Source organism: Crocodylus siamensis, chromosome 9 (genome assembly GCF_052110815.1).
Source record: "Crocodylus siamensis isolate JL-2025a chromosome 9, ASM5211081v1, whole genome shotgun sequence".
NCBI lineage: Eukaryota > Metazoa > Chordata > Crocodylia > Crocodylidae > Crocodylus > Crocodylus siamensis.
The window spans coordinates 47,849,750-47,874,223 of record NC_143403.1 but is presented as its reverse complement, the minus strand read 5'-3'; the positions used below and the strand labels follow the sequence as shown (position 1 = coordinate 47,874,223).

The window sequence follows — 24,474 nt, the reverse complement described above, 5'->3', positions numbered from 1 at the left end:
GTTCCTGGGCATGTTTGAGTTAGTGTATCCCCATCCCTCAGAAATCTTAGTTTAAAGCCCTGTCCAGAAGATTGGCCACCCTGGCTGAGAACAGGGACTTACCTTCCCATGTGAGGTGGATGCCATCCCTTCCCAGGAGTCCTCTCTCCCTGAAGTGTGAACTGTGGTCGAGGAATCTGAAGCCCTCTTGGTAATGCCACTGTTGGAGTCGGTTCGCTTCCTTGATGCATTCTTCGCACCTAGGACTGTGGCCTGGAACAGGGAGAACAGAAGAAAAGACTACCTGGGCACCTGACTCCTTGAGCCCAGCCCAATTCATTGCTCCCAGGTGCAGCATTTATATGTGTGCCCAGGACTGAAGCACATTGAGCCAGGTCAGACCAGCTCCAGCTGGTAGGGGGTACTGGGGATCAGTCTGCCAGCCAGCTTTGGGCTGCTCCAACTTGGCTCAATATGCTGCAGAGGGGCTGGCTGGGACATGAAGGTGCTTCAATGTGGGGCTAGCCAGCAGACAGCCCCTTCACTGAAGCAACCTCATCCCCCAGCCAGGCCCATCAGCATCTACATGTGTGAAGTGCTGGAGTAAATAACTAGGCCATAGGATAGTACTTCTATCTGGCAATATTAACCCAGCGGTTGTAAACAAGGGGTAGTTTGAAAAGTCCCAGGGGGTACGTGGGAAAGGAGCACTGCCACCCTGCACTGCTGCCTCAAAGGAGCAGGAATGGGACAGGATGAGAACAGGGTCACACAGATGCTGCGCTGCTGCTGCTCCGCTGCTCGCCAATGCCATGCTCCACATATGGCTTCTTATCACCCCCCACCACACTCTGTGTGTGGGCACTCGCCACACCAGCACCATGCTCCGCATCCAGCCACTTGCCACCCCCCACCCACCACTGCACTCCACTTCCGGCTGCTCGCCAGCCCGCCCATGCTCCACATCTGGCCACTTACCACCCCCTCCCCCATGCTTTGCGTCTGGCTGCTTGACTCCAGTGGCTCGCCATCCCCTCACTCCATGCACTCCACGTCTGGCTGCTTAATACCCCACCCCCTGCTCCACATCTGGCTGCTCACCACCCCCCTCCCCTGGGGGTACACTTATTAAAAAATGTTGAAAAGCCCTGTACTGACCTATGACAGAGTTAATTTCATAGATTTCATAGATTTCATAGACATTAGGGCTGGAAGGGACCTTGGGAGATCATCGAGTTCAGCCCCCTGCCCAAAGGGCAGGAAGTCAGCTGGGGTCATAGGATCCCAGCAAGATAAGCATCCAGTAATTAGTTTACTCCAGCTTAATAGCTCTGCACATGTGGACTGGTGACACTTTACTATGGAGCTAGTTAGGCAATTCTGCAGTAAGTGTCTCATCTAGGTGCGCCCCTTGGGAATCTAGCCCCAGTTTCCATATCTATACAATGACCATGACTATGCAGCAGTGGCTGCCAACCTTTTTTTGCTGCAACCCTAGACCCGGGTCATGATCTCTGTCCCTACCCCTGTCCCTGCTGCCAACTCACTCATGCCTGGTGGCAACAGCAGTGCCTAGGCCAGGCTGGGATCATAGGGGGCAATGGCAGTAAGAGCCATGTGGACCGTGCACTGGGAGAGCCCTCAGGCATGAGGGGTGGACCCCCTGCAACCCGGATTTGGGTTGTGCCCTGAGGTTGGGAGCCACTGTTGTAGAGTAACTACCAAACCTAAGTAAAGGGTGGGATGTCAGATGTAATTAATTAATGCTTATGAAATGAACTGAAATACGTGATGGGTAGGTTTTAAGTAATTGAATTTTGTTGTTATTTTGCATAGCACTGAAAACGTGCATAGCACTCTGCAGGCCCCAAATGAGGTTCCTGAGGTAAAATCCTTCAAATCTTATGGCTCAAATCTTATAAACACTTTTGCATATGACTAATACCTACCAGTCATGGGATTACTCATTCCATAAAGTTACTTTTGCAAGTTAAGTATCTTCAGGGTCAGGGCCCAAACCCAATTTGTTCCCATTTCTCTCAAATGTTGCCCATACCTCATTTTCCCTTTAGTATAAATAGCTAGTGTTAAGAAATTCAGAGCATCGTTTGAGTGTATTTACGTTTATCCCAAACTCACCGACCTGGAAATATAATAAGAACAGACTTTTCAATGTAGACCCCAGAATTCCTTGGTTGGCATAATCCGAAGGATTTTTTTTATATATATTTAATACTTCTCAGAAGTAGAGATTAGAAAAAAAATGGGACACTGGAAAAAAAAATGTTTTCAAACTCAGTGAAGGTTTGTTATGTTTTATAACTCAGTGGGTTCATCTACATGTGCATTAAGGCACTTTTCCTAATATGCATTAAAATGTAGTACCTTCAGTGTGAGGTACTAAGCAAATGCATATTAGGGTGCCTTAATGCGCAGTAACAAATACGCACAGTTTTTAAGTGATACTTAATATGCACTTAAATGCACATACTGCGCACAGCTTATTTTACTGTGTTGTATTAGTATAACTGCATGGTTTTTTTACATGATGCTTTAATGAGGAGTAGAATAAGTTACTGTGCATTAAAAGGCGCATGTAAACATGCCCAATGTGAGTTTTAGTGCTCTACAGAGGCTTTAGCTTTGGAGTCCTGGACAAATTAGAAACCAGGATACTTATTGTGGCTGTCTCAATTCTCAGTTTTCCTGCATTGTTCACAGGTACAGTATTCTTTACTTCTGTCCAAAAGTTGTTGTGCAGTGATGCAATGAGCGTTCTCAGAGGGTTGATAGTGGTCTATTGGGTAGATTCAGGGAGCGGTGTTCTTTTCTTTACTTTACTGGGAAACCTTGGGCAAAACATTCAACTCTTCTGTACTCCCAATTGCCCGGCTTTACCTAGAGAACAGTATCTTTTATTTTGAAAAGAGGGTAAATTTCTTAGAATTGTAAAACGCTTTGAGATCCACACAGAGAAGGTATCAAAGAGATACAATTAGCATTTTATTAAAGACACACTGTAAAGCATCCAGGGCTTCTTGGAGATGAAAGACATTCTATAAATGTAGGTTATTGAATATATTGTAGATGACTAGGCTGGAAATGAATGACAGTTTAACATAATATTGATAGCAAGGCTTTTGAATGAAATATTCCCAAAGGACTCACAATAGAAAGGGAAACGTTTGCTCTGCAATTCAGATGCAGTAATTTCTTAACACTACACATAGACATTGTGGGGGAATGGGACTGTAGAAGAATAAAGCAACCTCCAGTCCAGCTGAGGTGTGGAAATGCTAATGTAAAGCCCTTTGCCACAGCATGAAGACAACTCATTATATGCCTTGCTGCCTGCCAGAGCAATACAGCTGGATATTCATTCCAATCACACAGGAAAGCTTAGCAATATCAGGTTTCTTCTCAAGAATATCACCTTCTTGCTGAACAGAAATTGAATCTGAATTTCACCTCTGTGTGATTAGACTCAGATCTGGGATGGGTGACAGGTCCTATGCTCCCTTCCATTTTCAGCAAAGTACATAGATGACAAAGCACAGCAAGCTTTTAATAACATATCTTCATCTGGCCCATCTCACCAGCCCTTTGGAATGTCTATTGTTCTGAGAAGGTCACACTGCACTGCAGCCAGATAAGTGCCACTTAGTTCCATTTTGGGACACCTCAGTGTGAAATTCAATTAAATGCGAAATCTAGAAAAGTCTGATAGCATTTCAAATGCTTTTTCACTTAATAGTTTTCAATTTTTGAAATTCCCTAGAACACTTATGTCTTGGGGGTCATTTCAACACATGCAGGTTCAGAGATTTTTTTCTGGAACCCAAAGTGGTTATACTAAGGCAATGTCCCATTAGGGATGACTGCATTTTGGAAGAGAGGAAATGTATTGCTACGTCAGCATGATTGGGTTATCATAATTTATTTTGATTTTCCCTATCTGTCAATAAAATGGAAACAGTGAAGTGCGTGAAATAGTTGGGTTCTTCTCTTTTAACTTTGTTGCACTGACAGACTTTTGCCTCTTTCTGATATAGATACTTCTGTATTTAGAACAAATGATAACTTTTCCCTGCTCCATACTAGCTGCTGAAATCTCAGAACTACTGGTAATAGTATTTGTAAAGTCATGGGAAACAGGTGAGGTCCCATTTCTGAAAAGGGAAATAAAATGCCCCAGGGAGTTATAGACCTGTCAGCTTGACTTCAGTACCCAGGAACACACAAGTGCTAATGATAAAACAGTCCATTTGTAAACCTCTGAAGAAGAGGGGAGACGACTAATATCAAACATTGATTTGTTACCAAATCATGCCAAGCCAACTAGGTTTCCTTTTAGACATGGTGGCTAGTTTAGTGGATGAAAGGTATACAGGGATTATAATGGACTTTAGCAAGACTTTTGTTACAGCCCCTCATGATGTTATGTAATTAAACTGGAAAAGTGTGGGCTAGAGAAAGTTGCTGTTTGGTGGGTACATGGTTAGTTGACTAACCACAGGCAAAGGATAACTGTAAATGGATCATCAGAGTGACAAGAGATCTCAAGTGGTTTTCTATAGGGTCTATACTGGGTCTGAAGCTGTTTAATATGTGTATTCATGATTTGGATACACGAGTAGAGAATTTTCTGGTCAAGTCTGCAGATGAGACAAAACTAGAAGGGCTTTTAAGCACTTTGGAGGGTGGGATTATATTCACAAGGATCCTTATAACATAGAAGAGTGAGCTACAGACAATAAAATTAAGCTTAGTAAAGACAAATTTAAAGTACCACACATGGTGAAGAAATATCAAACACAAGTAGAAAATGGGGGATAACTGGATGGACAATAGCACTGCTGAGAAGAATCTAGGATTTATACTGGATCACAAACTCAACAAGAGTTAGCAATGTGATGTTGCTGGAAAAAAAGAAAATGCAATTTTGAATCTCCTTCACAGTATGCTGCCTTCACAGGCCAGCCATTGCTGTAATGACAAGAACAATAAAAAGATCCTGATTATTGGTATGGCCATCCTGTTTGAGAACTGGTGGCAGGCTTTTGCTGAAGCCTGGGGGAGAAAGCTGTCCAAGTACAGGCCACAGGCCAATACCCTGAGGGACAAGGGGTATGACATGACAGTGCAGGTGCTGATTGTTTGGGCACTAGGATCATGGGACCCAAGCAACGAGAGTGTCCTGAGAGCTTTCAGAGTATCGCTACTTCATGTTGATTAAATACCTTATAGTATCCAATACCTATCCAATGGCCAGGGGGCATCTCTGCTGAGCACGTTACAGAGCAGTGCCCGTATGAAGACACCTGGCTGAGACTTTCCACCAGAAGTGAGGATGAGGGAACACACTGTACCCACAACACACACACAGTAGACTTGCAAAGACTGTTAATGCCCCAGAATATCCCCTATCCCACTGTACACTGCATGCTAAATCTACTGTCTAAGAATGTCAGCCAGAACAGTCAGCCAGGACGGACCATTCCAGGAGGTTCCTAGCTGAGATATAGGACCTCCACTTAATCCAGGAGGTGCACAGTCCCACCAGAGGAAACGCCCTGTTGGACCTGGTCCTGGCCACAGGCAATGACTTGGTAAGGGGCCTCCAGGTTCTTGATCACCTGGGTGATAGCAATCATTGCTTGCTGGAATTCACCATCCAGCGCAGGGTGTCAAGGGCCTGCAGCAAGACGACAGCCCTAGACTTTAGGAGGGCCAACTTCAACAAGTTGAGGAGACTAGTGGGGGAGGCGCTGGGGTCCTTGAGGGCAGGGGAACTCAGTGCCCAGGGCAAGTGGTCGTTCCTAAAGGAAATGATACTCAGGGCCCAGGGGGAGTCCATCCCAACAAGAAGCAAGGGGGGCAAGAGTGCCTGGAAGCCCCCCTGGCTCACGAAGGGCGTCCGGGAATGCCTGCTTGCCAGAAAGGCAGCGTACACCCAGTGGAAGGGGGGTGCTATCTCCAAAGAGGAGTATACCTCCTCTGCTCGGGTCTGTAGGGGGGCTGTCAGGAAAGCTGAGGCAGACATAGAGCTAGGACTAGGGTCCAAGATAAAGGATAATAAAAAGTCCTTTTTCAAATACATAGGGAAGATGAAGAAGGCACCGGGTAACGTGGGGCCCCTGCAGGGTACGCTGGGCAATCTGGTGGTTGCGCCAGAGGAGAAAGCGGAACTCTTTAACCAATTCTTCATGTCCGTTTTCTTGTGCAGGGGCCGGGACTTCCCCGCTGGGATGCCAGATGGACTCGAGGGGAACGCCTCCAGACCTCAGGTTGGGGAGGACCGGGTTAGAGAGCTTCTGGAGGGGCTGGACGTGTTCAAGTCAGCGGGTCCAGATGCTCTCCACCCCAGGGTGTTGAGGGAGCTAGCTGGGGTTATTGCAGGGCCTTTGGCACGGCTCTACGAGCGCTCGTGGTGCTCGGGCCAGGTGCCAGATGACTGGAAGATAGCTAATGTGGTCTCCATCTTCAAAAAAGGGAAGAGGGAGGACCCGGGCAAGTATAGGCCCATCAGTCTTACCTCTACCCTTGGGAAACTCTTTGAGAAGATTCTCAAGGAGCACATCTGTGATGGGTCGGCTTCAGGGATGATGCTCAAGGACAACCAGCACGGTTTCATTAGGGTCAGGTCTTGTCAGACCAACCTGATTGCCTTTTATGATCAGGTCACAAAGGCAATGGATGCAGGTGTTGCCATGGACGTAGTCCTTCTAGACTTCAGCAAGGCCTTTGACACCATCTCCCACCCGATCCTGATTAAAAAACTAGGCGACCATGGCATTGATGCCTACACAGTCAGATGGATTGCAGATTGGCTGAAGGGTTGTACTCAGAGGGTGGTGGTGGACGGGTCATATTCGACCTGGGGGGAAGTGGGCAGCGGAGGCCCCCAGGGCTCGGTCCTGGGGCCTGCGCTGTTCAACATCTTCATCAGTGATTTGGATGAGGGGGTGAAATGCAACCTGTTTAAATTCGCTGATGATACCAAAATCTGGGGCAAGGTGAGCACGCTAGTAGGGAGGGAAAGACTGCAACAAGACCTGGATAGGTTACAGGAGTGGGCTGACATAAACAAGATGCGTTTCAATACTGGCAAGTGCAGGGTGCGGCCCTTAGGCAGTAGAAACCAGCAGCACACTTATAGAATGGTAAACTCCCTTCTTGAGAGCACGGAGGCAGAAAGGGATCTTGGAGTCATTATTGACTCCAAGATGAACACGGCCGACAATGCAAGGTCTCGGTTGGCAGGGCTAACCGCACCTTGTCATGCATCCACAGGTACATCTCAAGTAGAGCCAGGGAGGTGATCCTCCCCCTCTATGCGACGCTGGTCAGGCCACAGCTGGAGTACTGCATCCAGTTCTGTGCGCCCCATTTCAGGAGGGATGTGAAAGGGTCCAGAGGAGGGCCACTCGCATGATCTGGGGACTACAGGGCAGGCCCTACACTGAAAGACTGCAGGACCTAAACCTGTTCAGCCTTCACAAGAGAAGGCTGAGGGGGGACCTGATGACTGTCTATAAACTCACTAGGGGGGACCAGAAGGGTTTAGGGGAGACACTGTTTCCCCTAGCGGCCCCTGGCATGACAAGGAACAGTGGACACAAGTTATTAGAGAGTAGATTTAGATTAGACATCTGCAAGAACTACTTCACAGTTAGGGCAGCTAGGAGCTGGAACCAACTTCCTAGGGAAGTGGTGCTGGCTCCTACCCTGGGGATCTTTAAGAAGAGGCTTGATGACTACCTGGCTGGACTCATTTGAGTCCAGTCTTTTTCTCCTGCCCAGGCAGGGGGTCGGGCTTGAAGATCTACAAGGTCCTTTCTGACCCGACTTCTATGATTGTCTTACAACCCTATAACTCTGTACTGGTAGGGTTACCATGCACAGGGTCTTGTCTCTTTTATTTCCATAGTATCATGTTGAAACTTCCTAACAACTTTACCCCAGGCTAACATAGGCCATATGACTAACTGCATGTCATATATCGTGCTAACTTACACCAATTATGTTTTTAAGTAGCTACCATGCATGGGAATCTATATTGTCTTCTAACTCTACAAAGCCATGTAATAACTCTAATTTTTAACAAAGAATCACAGAAAATTAGGTTGGAAGAGACCCTAGGAAGTCATTGAGTCCATCCCCCTGCTCAAAGCAGGATCAGCCTGATCTATATCATCGCAACCAAGGCTTTGTCTACCCTTAAAATTATCACAGGATAGAGATTCCACAACCTCTCTGGCCTTTGCTCTCTGGCTTTGGGAGTTTTTCCTAATGTCTAACTGTAACAGGGAACCCTAGGCCTATTACTAGGAAGCACAATGACCCCTTTAAGACTTGAGTCTTCAGAGTGCAGCCTGCCAGCAGAGTAGGAGTTAAAGGCTAAGCCTGGCAGGCCAGTCAGTTGACTGGGGCTATCAGGTGAATTTTAGAGGCCCCAGGCCAAAACTATATAAGCCCTGGTCTGAGCTAGCCAGAGGAGCCCAGGCTGAGACAGAAGGTGGACTCTGGAAGGCTCCAATCACAGCTGCAGCAGCTCTACAAGTGAGAGCAACCAGCAGTGAGGACTCAGAGACTTGGAACCCATGGGTAAGAAGGCTGACTGCCTCCATTAACTTTTCTTTGTTATATCACGGGGGGCTTACTATTTATGTTGTAGTTTAATCTGGTGGTTTGTGGCTGAGGCTGCAGGGGAGGTGGAGACCTCATTAGTGACCACAGGGGCGCAGCTACAGGGGGCAGGAGCCCAGAACAGATTGAGCGAAGCTAGTGCCTCAAAGCTGGGCCCAGCATAGTGGGTCTGAACTAGAAGGCTTAGCTACATAAAAAGGGACAGAAGATGCATTAGCTGAGACCCCACTAAAGGGAGCAGAAGATGCAGACAACACCTGCAAGGCATGGGGCACAATAAGGGAAGGTCAGAGTTGTGAAAATAGTTCTTAAGGCAGGGGCTTATCACCTCCTGGTGCTTGAGAGCCAAGAATGGATCTGAGAAGCCCTGGGGCAGCCTCCCTTTTAAGAACTCAAAGTAACAACAAGTCATAGGAAGCAAGTAAATGGGAGTCTTCTCTCAGCAGCAAATTAAAATATAAAAAAGGGACTCAAGGATGCCTCCAAGCATTTTCAAAAGGCCCTGGGGATGGCACCCTGTTACACTTCCCTTGCTGCAACTTTAGGCTACTGATCCTTGTTCTTTCATCTACCAACACTGAGAACAGTCTAGCTCCTTCCTCTTTAAAAACACCCTTCAGGTAGTTGGAGACTGCTATTAAATCCTTTCTCAGTCTTTTCTTTTCCAGATTCAGTAAGCCCAGTTCCCTAGGCCTCTCCTCAGAAGTCATGTGCCCCAACCCCCTAATCATTTTCATTGCCCTCTGCTGGACTCTCTCCAATTTATCCACATCGTTTCTGGGGGGGGGGGGGGGGGGGGGGGGGCGGAAATCAACATTGGACACAGTACTCCAGATGTGGCCTCAACAGTGCCAAATAGAGTGAAATTAATCACTTCTCTCAATCTGCAGGTAACATTCCTACTAATGTAGCCCAGTATGCTGTTAACCTTCTTGGCAATGATGGGACATTGTTGGCTTTTGTAAAGAGTCCATAACCTGTTCTTTTGCCAGTGTTGGCTGCTCACCTCCTCCCTAAACTTCACTGCCAAGTACAGCAGTCTGGGAGCTGACCTTGCCTGTGAAGGCTGAGGTAAAAGAGGCATTGAGTATTTCAGCTTTTTTCCATATCATCTGTCACGAGGTTGCTTCCCCCATTCAGTAAGGAACCCACACTTTCTCTAATCTTTGTCTTGTTGCTGACATACTTGTAGAAATGCTTCTTGTTGCCCTTTACATCACTTGCTAGCTGCAACTCCAGGTGGCTTTGGTCTTCTTGATTTCATCCCTGAATGGCCGAGCATTACTCTTATACTTCTTCCTTTTAGTTTGCTGAAGTTTTAGCTCCTTGTAAGCCTCCTTTTCAAGTTTTAACTCATTGAAGAGTTCTTTGCTAAGCCAAGCCAGTCTTCTGCCATACTTGCTAGTCTTCCTGTGCAACTGGGTGGTTCATTGCTGCACCCTCAATAGGGTTCCTTAAAATACAACCAGCTCTTCTGGACTCCTTTCCCCCTCAGACTGGCCTCCCAGGGTATCCTGCCCATCAGTTTCCCGAGTGAGTTGAAGCCTGCTTTTCTGAAACCTAGGGCCCTTACCACGCTGGTCTACTTCCTTTCTTTCCTCAGGATCCTGAATTCAATCATCTCATAGTCACTGCTGCCCAAGTTGCCATCCATTTCTATGTTTCCCACTAATTCCTCCCTGGTTATGAGCAGCAGATCAAGAGAACCACAGCCCCTAATTGGCCTCTCCAACACTGGAACCATGAAGTTGTCCCCAACACTCTCCAAAAATTTCTTGAATTGCCTGTGCACTGCTGAATTGCCCTCCCAGCAGATGTCAGGGTGGTTGAAGTCCCCCATGAGAACCAGGGCCTGTGACTGGGAAACTTCCACTAGCTGTTTGATTAAAAGCTCATCCACTTCATCCTCATGGTCTACAGCATAACCCCACCATAACATCACCCTTGTTGGTCTGCCCTCTGACCCTAGCCCAGAGACTTTCAACAGGCCTATCTCCAGTTTCATACTGGAGCTCTGAGTAATCCTACAGCTCCTTTACATAAAGCACAACTCCTCCTCCTCTTCTCCCCTGCCTGTCCTTCCTCAACAGTTTATACCTGTCCATGATAGTGCTCCAGTTTTGCAATCTATCTCACCAAGTCTCTATTATTCCAATCACATTGCCTCCGATTTGGGGTTTTGAGTTTAAGAAGGATGTATAAAAGATTCGGAAGCAACTGATAAAGATGATATAAAGGCTGGAATACAATCTGTATGAGGAAAGGTTGTGAAAATGAGGTACCAGATTTACTTGCATACAACACATGCCTTTTTCTGAAAAAATTAGGCTTTCAAAATTGTAATGTCTTTTTTGAGTGGGCAGCTGATTTTTTTCTGCTGAGAAAAGAAGCATGGATATGCTGTAAAATAGATACTGCTTCTTTCTTTCTTTTCTTTCCAGCAGCCACATGGAGGGAGAAGCAGAGTCCAGATGGGGCAGATGCAGAGGGATGCAGTCATGAGGTTGCATCTGTGAACTATGATGGTTAAGATCTGCTAATGCTTTTTTCCCCTAATACTATGTTGTGTGCACCTGTAAGCTAATATCAGTTCCATTAATTTAATTGTGATTCATTCCAGGGATAAGACCAGGGATGAGCAAAATACAGCCCATGAGCCAAATTTGCCCACCAATTGATTTTATCAATTGAAAACCCAAAATAAACCTGGCAGAAGCAGCTGAAAGCTAGGACTATCCACTTCCAAGGAGAGTATACTACCTACCAGGCTACTATTGTTTCTTCTCTTCTATGAGACATGTCCTCGTTAGTATAGTGGTGAGTATCCCTGCCTGTCACGCAGGAGACCAGGGTTCGATTCCCTGACGGGGAGGCTGCTTAATAATTTTTGGGGAAAGAGACTTAAGCGTGGGGGTCTACTACAGACCTCCCAACCAAGGGGAAGAGCTGGACCAGAAATTCTTAAGTCAGGTCACGGAGGTAGTGAAGTCAAAGGATGTGGTCATTATGGGGGACCTGAACTTCCCAGACATCTGCTGGGAGGAGCAGTCAGCCAAGTCTGATCGCTCACGTCGGTTCTTAGCCAGAGTGCAGGACCTCCATCTAACCCAGGAGGTGCACAGCCCCATCAGGAGAGATGCCTTGTTAGACCTTGTGCTGGCCACGGGAGACGACCTGGTGAGGCGGCTGCAGGTGCTCGACCACCTGGGCGACAGTGATCATCGCCTGCTGTAATTCACCATCCAGCACAAGGTGGCAAAGGCCTACAGCAAGGCAGCACCCCTAGATTTCAGGAGGGCAAACTTCAGTGAGCTAAGGAGAATAGTTGGGGAAGCACTGAGGTCCCGGAGGGGAGCCAGGTGTCCAAGGAGAGTGGTCACTCCTTAAGGAGATGATCCTCCAAGCCCAACGGGAGGTAATCCCAACACGGATCAAAGGGAACAGGAGGGCACACAAGCCTCCATGGCTCACCAAAAGCATCCAGGAATGTCTCCTAGCAAAAAGGGAGGCATACACGCAATGGAAGGGAGGGGCCTTCACCAGGGAGGACTATACTGCAGTTGCTTGAGGATGCAGGGGGGCAGTCAGGAAGGCCAACGCAGAGAGGGAACTGGGACTAGCTTCCCAGATTAAGGACAACAAGAAGTTCCTCTTTAAATACATAAGGGATAAAAAGAAGGTTCCAGGTAATGTGGGGCCCCTGCAGGACACGTTAGGAAATTTGGTTGTCACACTAGATGACAAAGCCAACATATTTAACGATTTCTTTGCCTCCATTTTCTTAAGCAGGGACCGGAACAGTTACCTCCCCTGCTGGGTCCTCCTCAGGCCCCAGGAGAGGCACACCTAGGCCAAATGTTAGTGAGGAACTAGTTAGGGAACTTCTGGAAGGACTGGATGTCAGCTGGTCCGGATGATCTCCACCCTAGAGTACTGAGGGAATTGGCTGAGGTCATTGCAGGACCCCTGGCACGGCTTTACGAGCACTCATGGTGCTCTGGTGTGGTGCCAGAGGACTGGAAGAGGGCCAATGTGGTTCCCATCTTCAAAAAGGGTAAGAAGGAGGACCCAGGAAACTATAGGCCAGTTAGTCTTACCTTGATCCTGGGCAAGCTTTTTGAGAAAATTATTCTGGAGCATATCCACGAAGGGCCAGCAGGGTAGATTATGCTTAGGGGCAACCAACATGGGTTCATTAGAGGCAGGTCCTGTCAGACCAACCTGGTGGTCTTCTATGAACAGGTCACCAAATCCTTAGATGCAGGGGTAGCAGTGGACATAGTCTTCCTGGACTTTCGGAAGGCCTTTGACACTGTCTCTCACCCCGTTCTCATTAAGAAACTGGGGGACTGTGGTGTTGACACCCACACAGTCAATTGGGTCACTAACTGGCTGGAAGGCCACACCCAGAGAGTAGTGGTGGATGGGTCATTTTCGACCTGGAAGGACATGGGCAGTGGGGTTCTGCAGGGCTCGGTCCTCGGGCCCGCACTGTTCAACATCTTCATCAGTGACTTGGACGAGGGGGTAAAAAGCACCCTGTTCAAATTTGCTGATGACACTAAGATGTGGGGGGATGTGGGTATGCTAGAAGGGAGGAATAGGCTGCAATCGGACCTAGACAGGTTACAGGGGTGGGAAGATGAGAATAGGATGGGATTCAACACCGACAAGTGCAAGGTGATGCACCTGGGGAGGAACAACCGGCACCATACCTAGAGGTCGGGGAACTCCCTTCTCGTCAGTACAGAGGCGGAAAAGGATCTTGAAGTCATCATTGACTCCAAGATGAACATGGGCCGACAGTGTGGGGAGGCAGTCAGGAAGGCCAACCGTACTTTGTCATGCATCCACAGATGCATCTCAAGCAGGTCCAGGGAGGTGATCCTCCCCCTCTATGCGGCACTGGTCAGGCCGCAGTTGGAGTACTGCATCCAGTTCTGGGTGCCGCACTTCAAGAGGGATGTGGACAACGTGGAGAGGGTCCAGAGGAGGCCACTCCCATGATCAGGGGGCAGCAGGGCAGGCCTTATGAGGAGAGGCTATGGGACCTGAACCTGTTCAGCCTCCACAAGAGAAGGGTGAGGGGGGATCTAGTGGCCTGTTACAAACTAGTCAGGGGGGATCAGCAGGCATTGGGGGAGTCCCTGTTCCCCCGAGCACTGCCAGGAGTGACCAGGAATAATGGTCACAAGCTGGCAGAGGATAGATTCAGGTTAGACATCAGGAGGCGCTACTGCACAGTCAGGGCGGTTAGGATCTGGAACCAGCTTCCAAGAGAAGTGGTGCAGGCTCCTACCCTGGGGGTCTTTAAGAGGAGGCTGGCTGTACACCTTGCTGGGGTCGTTTGACCCCAGTACTCTTTCCTGCCAGGGCAGGGGTTTAGACTAGATGATCTACTGAGGTCCCTTCCGACCCTAGAAACTATGATTCTTGGACTTTTGGCTGCCTCTTGCCCCAAACTCAGTAGTACCTAGCCTATTCTTCAGCGTGGTGCTTATGGCACTTCTCTGAAAAGCTGGATATGTGGGTTCAAATCCTTCTCAGGGTAAAGGATGACCAGGTACAGGCATTATAGCTTTATCGGTACAAGTGATTGGAAACTGGTCTATACCCGTAACAGAACAGAAATTTGGCATGCACAGGCTGGTTTAAAAATGTGGAACCCAGTCTAAGATTTACACTCCCCACCCCAGCCAAAGGGAAAATGTGTCTTCTATTTGCTACTGATCTAAACTAAGGCACATGGAGAAAACTGTGTAACTCAGATCGATTCGCCTTGGGCTTTTTGAATGTCTGTACCTAGCCAAAGTCTCCCATGTCTTCCATAAAAATCTCAACCACTAAACTATAAAACAGAAGGGGAATAGCACCATTACTCACTCTGAATTGAGTTTAGAGCAGCCAACATGAGTATACCAGGGGAAATGTTGCCCTCTATTAGCATGGCCCCTCCAGCTAGATAGGTTACATCTCAGGATGAGTTTGAATTGCTTCAGGCCTTAGGGGAATGTAGGAAGTATTTAGAGGATTTAGGTGTGTATTGAGTTTTTAGGGTGCTGGTTCCGGGACTGTTTCAAATACTCCTTTGGGCTTAGATATTTAAGTCTCACCTAAGTTCGCCTAACCTCTTACAGATTCAGCTTGAATCTGGCCCCATGTTCCTACTCTACAGAATCATAGAAAAGTAGAGTTAGAAGGGACCTCAGAAAGTCATCTAGTCTAAGCCCATGCTCAAAGCAGGATCATCCCTATCTACACTACCCTATGCAAGTGTTTGTCTAACCTACACAGAAAACCTTGTCACACAGCTGCCAGGCACCTTGCCCTGAAACAGCACAAACACCTCAACCATTCCCAGGCAAAGCAGGAAGATGAAGGGACTGTCTGTGTCTGACCACTGCAAGGACAGAAAGTGGTTGATAAAATACATGCCCCATCTCCCACTACAGAGGAAGGCAATCCCCTCACCTCAACACAGTCCATGTTGATTGGATTGTGGGTAAAATCCTTCCTGATCCCAAATGTAGGAATTGGTCCTATCCTGAGTGGAGGGTCAAGACCTTCCAGCCAGGAACCTCGGAGACTTTTAGTTCCTATAGGAACATTGGTAAACCCCAGTCAAAATTTTTGGTTGCAGACAACACCTGATGCTTCCAAGGAAAGTGAAAAAAACCAAACAAGCTGTGACCTGTGTAGCAATAATCCTTCCCAGTCCCATGTAGCAGCCAGCAAAGCTTAGAAGAATGGGAAAAAACAAACATGCTCCACCGTGGTCTTCAACCGGGGGACTACAAACACAACTTCACACTTCGTACATCCTCACCGGAGAGAGAAAACTCCCTTTTCCGTCATCAGACTTTAGACTCCTGCTGTTTTATTTTCTGTCTCACTGTCATGTCAGACTCTTTTTGTAGTTGCTCTGGGACTTATGGGATTACAGCATGCGCACCCTTTAGTGGCTGAGTGAGACTGAGGCTGAAAACGTCCCTCCAAGTTGGTTCTATTTTGTAAACTCCACAAAATAAACGGCTAGAAACCTTGAAAGAGTAAATCCCCAGCGCTCATTAGGCCTTTCTCAAATTTTGCCAGGGGCTGACGCTCCATTTTAATATTCCAAGTTTACCTATGAACAACTCCCAAGACTCTTAGTGTTTTTCGACTCACAGATCCTTGATACTACATCTCTATACCTTTCTAGCTGAGGTAGATTCAGTAGCTGCCAGCTGAGGGGGCATTTTCCTTCAGGGACCAGGCTTTCATGGAAAATCAAAAGGGATGGATTACAGTGAACTTCCTCTCTAGAAGTCTCTATTTTGGTAGAAGGGAGGTGCATTGTAGGCAGCCAATTAACTGAGTGGCTTTACATAGGGGAAGCGTTTTTTTCATGCCCTCTTACCTTGGAGGTGGAAACTATGTCTCAGTGTAGTTTGTGAGATACTGCTGAGTTGAGCTCTCTCTCTCATACACAGTTGCCTTAAAAACATCTCATGAAACATGCAGAGGCCTAGGATATGCTTCCACTGCAGACAGAAGTGTATCATAAAAAGGCCCAAAACAGCTTAAAAGAAATGGCTCAGATAGCCGAAGCAGTTTAGTCATGGCAGCTAAAAACCCTATTTCTTTCAGATTTCTTTATCATTCGTGTTTCTCAGGCTTCTAATAACTTCTGTCACTCTTCACCGGACTCTTTCTGGCACCACTGCCAGCACCTGTGGGCGGTCCCAACTTGCCATCCCTCCCCGCTCCTCCCCTCCCCAATGCCGGCATTTGCAGGTGGTTCCCACTCGCTGCCGCTAATACCATCGCCGGGGTCTGTGGGCATCCCCACTCGCTGCTCTCCACCCTCTCCCCCCTGCTGCCGACCCCGCCACCAGTGTCTGCAAGCAGTTGCCTCTCGCTGCTGCCAACACCGCTGCCAGTGTCTGCGGGTGGTCTCCTCTCGCTACTCCCCACTGCTGGCATCTGCGGGCAGTCCTCACTTGCCGCTGACACTACCCCCTACAAATGGTGCCCCCCCAGTCTCGGGAGGCAGCAGTCGTTCATGCAAATGATGCTCCTATTGATGTAGCAACCATACAAATAATCCCAAACAGTGATTCCCACCAACACACATTTCTCATTTTTTTTTCCGGTTTCTTATTAACATTTTTATTTACAGAAGCTTCTTTAATTCATAAGTGTTTGACCTTTCATTTCCTTTTTTTCTCTGGGACAGATTTTAAAAAGGCCTCCATTATTTCACCCATTTCTCTGAATGCCCCTGAATTTCAACATTGGATCATTCATTGAGGAATATAGCTTTGCTTCAATAGTTCTCATTCCCCAGATACATTTTCCAAATCTCTATTTATTGTCCTTTACCCCTTTAGCCTATTGAACAAAGTAGCATTTTTCTGTGCCTAGTACTCTGTGCTTTTTTGAGATCAGTGTTATGCATTAAGAATGCAACCTATCTCCCAGAGAAGCCAAGGGAACCAAAGGAACTCTTTCCATTGACTTCAATGGAAATTGGATTGGCCCTTAGACAATACTCACTCACTGTTGTGCTCATGGGCATAAAATAATTTAAAAACATTTCCTTCCTACTTTGTACTGAAATTACATCTTCACTGAACTTAAGCAATTAAGATTGGAGCTTTGTACAAGACAGTGCCTGCAGGTATTATTACAGGTATTGTTATAGTGGTTGTAGCATACAGTGTACTGAAATTGCAATACATCTTCTGAAACATGCCCTAAATGCTCTCACCACATCTTTGAGATATTCTAGAAAACAAGTACTCTTTCTCTGGAAAGGTCAGCCTAGCATGTATGCTTATTTTTCCAGAAACAGTTTGAAAAAGGCACATGAGCATATGCTATCAGTAAAATACAGAGGTAGATTTCTCTGATTTTAGCTGTTGCTCTACATTTAATCAGAATAGAAAACTTTAGTTGATACTTACTAGGATATTATTCTTTTATGTCTGTTATATATTTTATAGATCTGTGCATGCACAGGGAAAGGAAAGAAAATCTAAGGTGCTCAACTGAAAAAATTCTTCAAATATTGTATTTTCTACCAAGAAGCATGAATTTGGTCATTTGATTTTCATGTACAACTATGCATAGAACAAGACAGCATTATTTTTCAAAGGGCCATTTAGGAATTTGAGACCAGATGCAGAAATTGATTTGGATATCAAACAAGAGGTTTAGGCAAAATTAAGGCTCCTATATCTGAAACTGGTCCTAAAAGCCCATGTTTAGTTATTGCCTAATTCTGGAGATGTCTGAGCTTTGTAGGTGCTTTAGTTTATTTTCCTTCAAGTTTCCCACATAGTTTAAATTTTTGCTTCCGGGGATGCTTAGAAGTACCCCAGCGTGACAAGGCGAAGCAGCTTGATGCCTAGGTTGCACTTAACCGTGACTGGGAGTCAGGCAAGTCATTCACTTATTTTTCTACCCAGAGGACCGCAATTTAGTAGGAAGGTTCAGAGTCTGCTGAATACCTCAGACCCTACATAAACCTATTCTGGAGTGGAGACTTTCTCAACTGTTCTTGCTGAACCTGGGTTACTATGAAGAAAAGAATTTAGGATTCATTAGGCAAGGGAAAGGAAGCGTGACTTTGTCAAGTGGAATGAGTTTCTGGATGTGGAGTATAGGCAGGGCATGTGTGGGGTGTGCTTGGTTCCCCCCCATTCTCATATGCCAGAACTTGCTGGCCCACCAGTATAGTCAAGCCTTTAGACTGCCCTCTAAATGTTGGATAGGGCATTCTTCCACAGGCTGAGTTACAGTCTGTAACACTTCTCTGAAGTCATAACAGGGGAAGGAAACCAGGTTAAATCAGTGCATGATTGAAGCAATTCACCCACTGACTCCTCAGTTTACATCTTCACTGACTGCTTTTCTTGCATGCAGACCAGCCTCTGATTTTTTTTTACTATTCATTCCATCCAGGAAGAGCACACACCAACTGCAGATGCTTCTTCAGCCTGGCGAAGGGTATTTGAGCCCGAAAGCTTGCTAAGAAGAATTTTTCCAACTATTTGAGTTAGTTTAATAAAATACATCAGATTTACCCAAAGAACCTTGTCTGCCTATGTCCTTAGACCAACATGGCTACAACCTACATTCCTTTGACTGGTTTGAGCCTTATCCATGTTTTATATACAACTAGTCAGGGAGGCAGGTGCAGCAATGGACTCTGAAATTAGTTCATGTACTGGAATCTCTTTCTTACTTATACTTCTGCTCAAAAAGTATGTAACTTTTAGCTTCCTGGTGAAATGCAGTGCTGGACAAATGCCCTACAGACTTTTTGTCATGCATGATTGTCCATACCTAGAAAACAGTCTGTAGGGCATTTGTCCAGCAGTGCACAAGCTGCCTTTGTGAAGACATATTGATATTACTTGTGTTGTGTGCCAGTCTACAGGAGAAAGATTTCCTCCCTGAATAAGAGTAGACCTTTGATATAGCCCTGCACACTGTGTCACATCTGAAAATGGAGCGTTTGATGAACTGGAAATGTAATAGGTTGATCTTATCGTCAAAGCTCTCCAGGCAGACTTTGGAGTGATGGCATCTTGTCAGCAAATTGAAAGGGTTGTGCGTGCTGGGACATACTGTAACTATGGGTGCATAGTTCCATCAGCCCATGATAGATTGAGTTCAACACTGTGTCAACAAGATGAGGGTGACAGCTTTGTTGCCAGACTTAGGAACAGTATCTAGCTGAAACAAATACCAGGTCCCATACAGATGTATAGAGAACCATGGGGTCTGCTCTTCCAGAGGTTCCAGGCAGAGACGTTTCATGCTCAGATGTTCCAGATAAGGCTGGTATGTCAAACTGTAATCTAGTTTTACTCCCCAGTATGACAAAGGACTATCAGAATAGCAGCAGCTACTTTTTTTACATGGATCAAGATGAGTTTATTGGCAAGATGGTTGTGTGGGTGAGATGTAGTTCTACTGATCTGAATTCACTAAGATTTTGTTTCCACTACCGGAAATAAGTGCTCAAAATACCCATGAACTTACTGAGTTTCCCTTCCATTATACAAATTGCATTGGATGAAATTAATAGACATTGTAGCAGGAACTAGGAGCAAAGACTCCTCTTCCCTAGTGAATGCCCTAATCAAGTCAAGCTTCCTTTTCTAGACCAATGATATTGAATCATTTTCTGCACCATGGAGCAACAAGAGGGGTGGAGAAAGCCCCATTCCAGACTGGTGGTTAGTCCTTTCTAAGAAGAATGGAAGTCAGGATTTGAATTTAATCAGGGAGAGGAAGGAATTGATCCAAGTCACCCACATCCTGGATGAGTGCTTGTGACAGACTATGGGTTTTATTGTAATAATTCTGCTCTGTTTTCATGTTTTACAAAGTTGCATGCCACCGTTTACCCAAGGCAATATGAAACTCCAGCAACAAAATAATTTAATAGCTTTGTTGATGCATAATTGAAGGTGGGATGGCCAGTGACAGCCAGGAGTCTCCAGAGAAGTGAAAGAAGATAAGCATGATAATGGACAGGGGAGTGGGAACAAGCAGAAGATCTGCTTAAGGGAGACAGTCTGAAGACTGGTACCAGCAGCATGGCTTTGAATGGGCTTGGGAGCTGGGCAGACTGGAAAACTGAGTAACTTTGGGGTGCGCAGGGATCTGTAGGATGGAATCCTTTGGAAAAAGCAGGAAATCTCTGGCTGGGTGGCCTTTGCCCCAGTAACCACTTCTATTCAAAAGGAGAAATTTGCTTTGCTGCTTAGATCTTCAAGTTGCATTTTCTCTCTTCAACAAGAGATAAAATCCCTTTCTCAGGATCTGAACTGGGTGCTAGCTTGAGTAACAGCCATGGAAGGACCAGGGAGGGTTGAACACCAGAAGGCAAGGGTCTTCGAATAGGAAGAAGTCAGAGCTCCCACTCCCCATTGTAGAAGTCTTGCCTGAGTTGGCTTCAGGTGGGACTCTTAAAGGCTAGACAAGCCCGTGGCGATCCCAAATGAGTGCCTCCCCCCTCCCTGGGGGAACTCAGTGAAAGTGCTGTAATCTCTAAGCAAGTTATATACAGACTGTGTCTCCCAAATCACAAGCGACTTCAAAAGATCATTTGTGGCTCTTTGTAGAAAATATAAAAAGATTTTGGGTTTTTTTTTCTGATACATTGGGTACATCTTTCTTGTGATGATGAACAATACAGCATGTACTATTTATCTCTTTCATTGTTTAATGTCATGGAGGTACCTTTTGACTGCCTTGGTCAGGGTGCCCTGCCATGCTGTTGCACACCAGCTGGCAGATGAGTTGGAAAAGGATTCAAAACATACCCAGGGAGGCCATGACTCTCTGCCTTAGGAGGGACCTGCACATTTGAAGCACACCAAAGTGGAGATCTAAAGTGCCTCATATTAACCTGTCAACACCCATAGGCATGTAAAGATGGAATAGGATTTGACATTACATTCTTTGGCTTTTTCTGCAAATTGTACTGTTCCAGCCCCCACATCCACACATGGATATGTATATATGCTGACATATATAAAATACGTTATAATATGAATGGGGAAAACTAGTATGAAAAGGAGTTTTATTTGGCGATCAGGGTTTCTGACTTGAAATGTTTCCTGGTACTCTTGTCAGAGTCTGCTCTTATTATTGCTTGAGCTGCCTGATTAATTGTGCTTTTTAAAGATGATGCGTTCTTTTTATTACTAGACAGTCTTTGGTTTTACTATAAGAATAAAGGAATTTTAACACAGTGTTAGAAGTTATTTAATAAAGATTTCCTGACCGTTTATTAAATATCAGCTTTATTGCTCTTATTTCTTTCAAGGCTTGAAAACTAAAGTTTTCATTTGAATCATTTCTGGCTGGATTTGGATTTTCCCTCACCCCTGCAATTGTACCCCTGCATGATGTTACTTGTATCTGTGTATACTCTTCATAACCCACCACTTTGTAAGGATGCAGCTTCCTTGTGCAGGGCATTATATATCCTCTCTCCTCTGTAAGTGTTACACCCCTAGTTCCCCTACCCCTCACCCCAACACACCCCAGGGAAGTAGGCTACTTCCTTATGACGTAACTTAGTTGCCCCCACCCTCCCAACTCTCCACCCTGCATTTTCTAGCTATCCTCATCCAGGCCTTTATATTTTCTTCTACCCCTTCAACTTTGTAAATTGCCAGCTTAACATTTACTAATACAGTTAAGTCTGTTCAAGGTACTTACTCATTTAAGTAGCTCTGTAGATTTTCTCTACCATTTTTTTCCTTTTGCTTAGGATTCAAATTCCCAACAGTATTTGCACTTCTGATTTAAATCCAATGCCTCTTCTGTCTTTATTTTCTCTCAACGCAGCTCTCAATGCAGTTGCAATTACTAATTGCCTGAATATTTCACAATTGGCTCTTCTGAAATCCAAAATACATTGAAGGCTTTTTCGTGTCTATTTCCAATTTAAACTAAATTGAATCAACTCATGTTAGTGGAAGCTGTTTGGTTAGCCCATGGTTCCTGGCTTTGCTGGTCAGCACAAGGAACGAGGTAGGATTTTTTCCCCCAGCTGTTACAGATTTCTGAGTTATTTTTTCACTTTGCTACAAAGCTTTGGGTGTTGCCTGTAGCCAAGCTGGGAATTTGACTGGGGTGTGCCAATGCTCTTTTAGGGACTTAAAAATAGAAGAAACAAAACCCATCCAACCAAAAAAACCCCAAAACAAAACAAAAACAAACAAACAAACAGAGGTTTCTGGCTACTCTTCTGATCATGGTCAGACTAATTTTCACATTTGGGATCAGGAAGGAATTTTGCCCCATGATCAAATCAGCATAGAGCGTGGAGGTTTTTGCTTTCCCCTGTAGCAGAAGGTATAGTTGTCTTCCTTGGATATGCTGAGTGTGTTTTAACAAACTACTTACTGTCCTTGCAGTAGCAGGACATTGATAGTGCCCTCATTCCCCTTGCTTTGCCCATGGCAAGTTAGATTGTTTTTGATGTTTCAGGCATGGTGCCTGGTAGTTGTGTGAGTGTTGTTCACGAAGCTTTAAAAATAGGTTAGACAAGTACTTGTCTAGGGTAGTTTCAATAGGAATGATTCTGCCTTGAGAAGGAAGTTGGCTTAGATGACCTCCTGAGGTCCCTTCCAGCCCTGATTTCTTCTGTATGATTGCTTGATCTCAGATTGTTTCTACAAGATCCTCTCTACTTAGCCAAACCCGATCTAAGAGAGCATTGCCTATCTTTGGTACAGTGACCATTTGATAAGAAACTCTAGTAGCTAACATCAAAAAATATCTGTGCCCTGCTATTACTGGTAGCATTAGTTATCCATTCTCTAGCAGGGAAATTGTTTTGTAGGATGCTTACATATGTAACCCCCCCAGCTCAAAAAACCCAACACTTTAAACTCTCAGCACCCCAGCACTGAGGCCAGAGCATACCTAGAAAAGGCACTGCATTAGTTGGACTCAGTTCCCTCAACATCTATATAGGTCAGGCACTTTAGGGGGTTTCTTGGTGCTTTTATCTAATAGCTGTTTGAATCAGTTTTAAATAAAAGTGCCAAAAAGCCCTGCTAAAGCACCCAGTCTATACAGACACTGCAAAGCTGGGTCCAACTAAAGTGCTGCTTCTTCTAGTAAAGTGCAGAGTTTTTTCCCCCTCTGTTTGTCAGCAGTCATTATTACATATTTTTTACTATTACTAAATTTTCTGAAGACCTGATGTAACGAGAATAGGCCCAGTTTGGGGGGAACCAGTCACAGGCTCTGGCTGGAGGTAATCAGAACCCTGGCTGAATCATTCTCAGGGCCCTGAGGAAGAGGCCTTGCCTACAGGCCTTCATAGGTTTAGACCAGATAGCAGAGAGCTGTTTGAGCAACAGACTGCCTGGATGAACTTTCTGGCCTGCCTGGAACCCTGCTAACCTGGTTGCTCCTGTTTAGTTACCACCTGAACCTTTTGTAGACTAACTCTTTGCCTACATACCTGCTTGCACATGTGCCTAGCCTAGACCTATGTCTTGCATCTGCCTAATTCCTCCCTGCACCTTGCACAGCCTGAGCCTGTACCTCACTCCTGCCTGAATCCTTGCCTAATACCTGCCTTCCACCTCCTGCTACTTTGCCTGTTTCCATCCTGTATTGTTGTACTCCTGCCCCTGTCTTGGTACAAGCAATGGCTTGCCTTGACTCTGATTTTATTGCAACCCCCTCAGCTTGATACCTCTGACTTGAACTGATACCCAGCTCAACCTTGTCTCTCTCTATGGTAACCCTTGTTCTGACATTCCCCCTTGGCTGTCTGCCCATGCCTCAAGTTCACCCTAAAAGTCAATATATATCCCTATACATTTCCAAGATTGAACATGAGGGTTTCTACTAACCCCACATTTAATTGCCTTTATATTGTTCCTTTGTAGTGTAATTTTTATCCAGAAGAATTATGTTTTTTCCTGTCATCACATTTTATTTCCTTATAGTCTACCACTTCATTAATTTACAGTGACACTCTACTACTTCTACTCTTATGTCTGTCCTTCCTAAGCAGCTTGTATTAGCTAATATTCCATCACGCTTCCTTTGTTCCTATCTTACCTAGTTTTGTGTCCCATACCAGGAGTTCCATTTACACCCTTTTATTGCCCAAATTCCTTGCATTAGTGTATACACATTTCAATTGTTTCCTTCTAACCTTATCCCAGTTTCCAGCTGGTATATGCATCACTTACAATGCACCTTCCATTTTCAACAGTAGTGTTGTCTTCCATTTGCCATGTGCCTTCAAGGAAGAGCAGATAGCAGGATGAATATTAGGAAACAGAATGAATCAGAGGTTCAGGGAAGATT

At 45.6% G+C, this 24,474-nt stretch overlaps 1 long non-coding RNA gene and 1 other non-coding gene across 2 annotated transcripts in view; one reads left to right on the top strand and one right to left on the bottom strand.

The window, feature by feature from the left end:
* The window catches only part of LOC149857499 (uncharacterized), a 50,368-nt gene extending 28,251 nt beyond the window's left edge, over positions 1 to 22,117 (bottom strand). The window contains exons 1-2 of the long non-coding RNA XR_016444178.1: positions 21,856 to 22,117; positions 103 to 252 (exon numbers count right to left, since the gene is read on the bottom strand). This is a non-coding gene — a long non-coding RNA (uncharacterized LOC149857499). The remainder of the gene's footprint in view (positions 1 to 102; positions 253 to 21,855) is intronic.
* On the top strand, positions 11,429 to 11,500 carry TRNAD-GUC (transfer RNA aspartic acid (anticodon GUC)). Its single transcript has one exon. It is a non-coding gene; the product is annotated as a tRNA-Asp (tRNA).
* Positions 22,118 to 24,474: the final 2,357 nt, after the last annotated feature.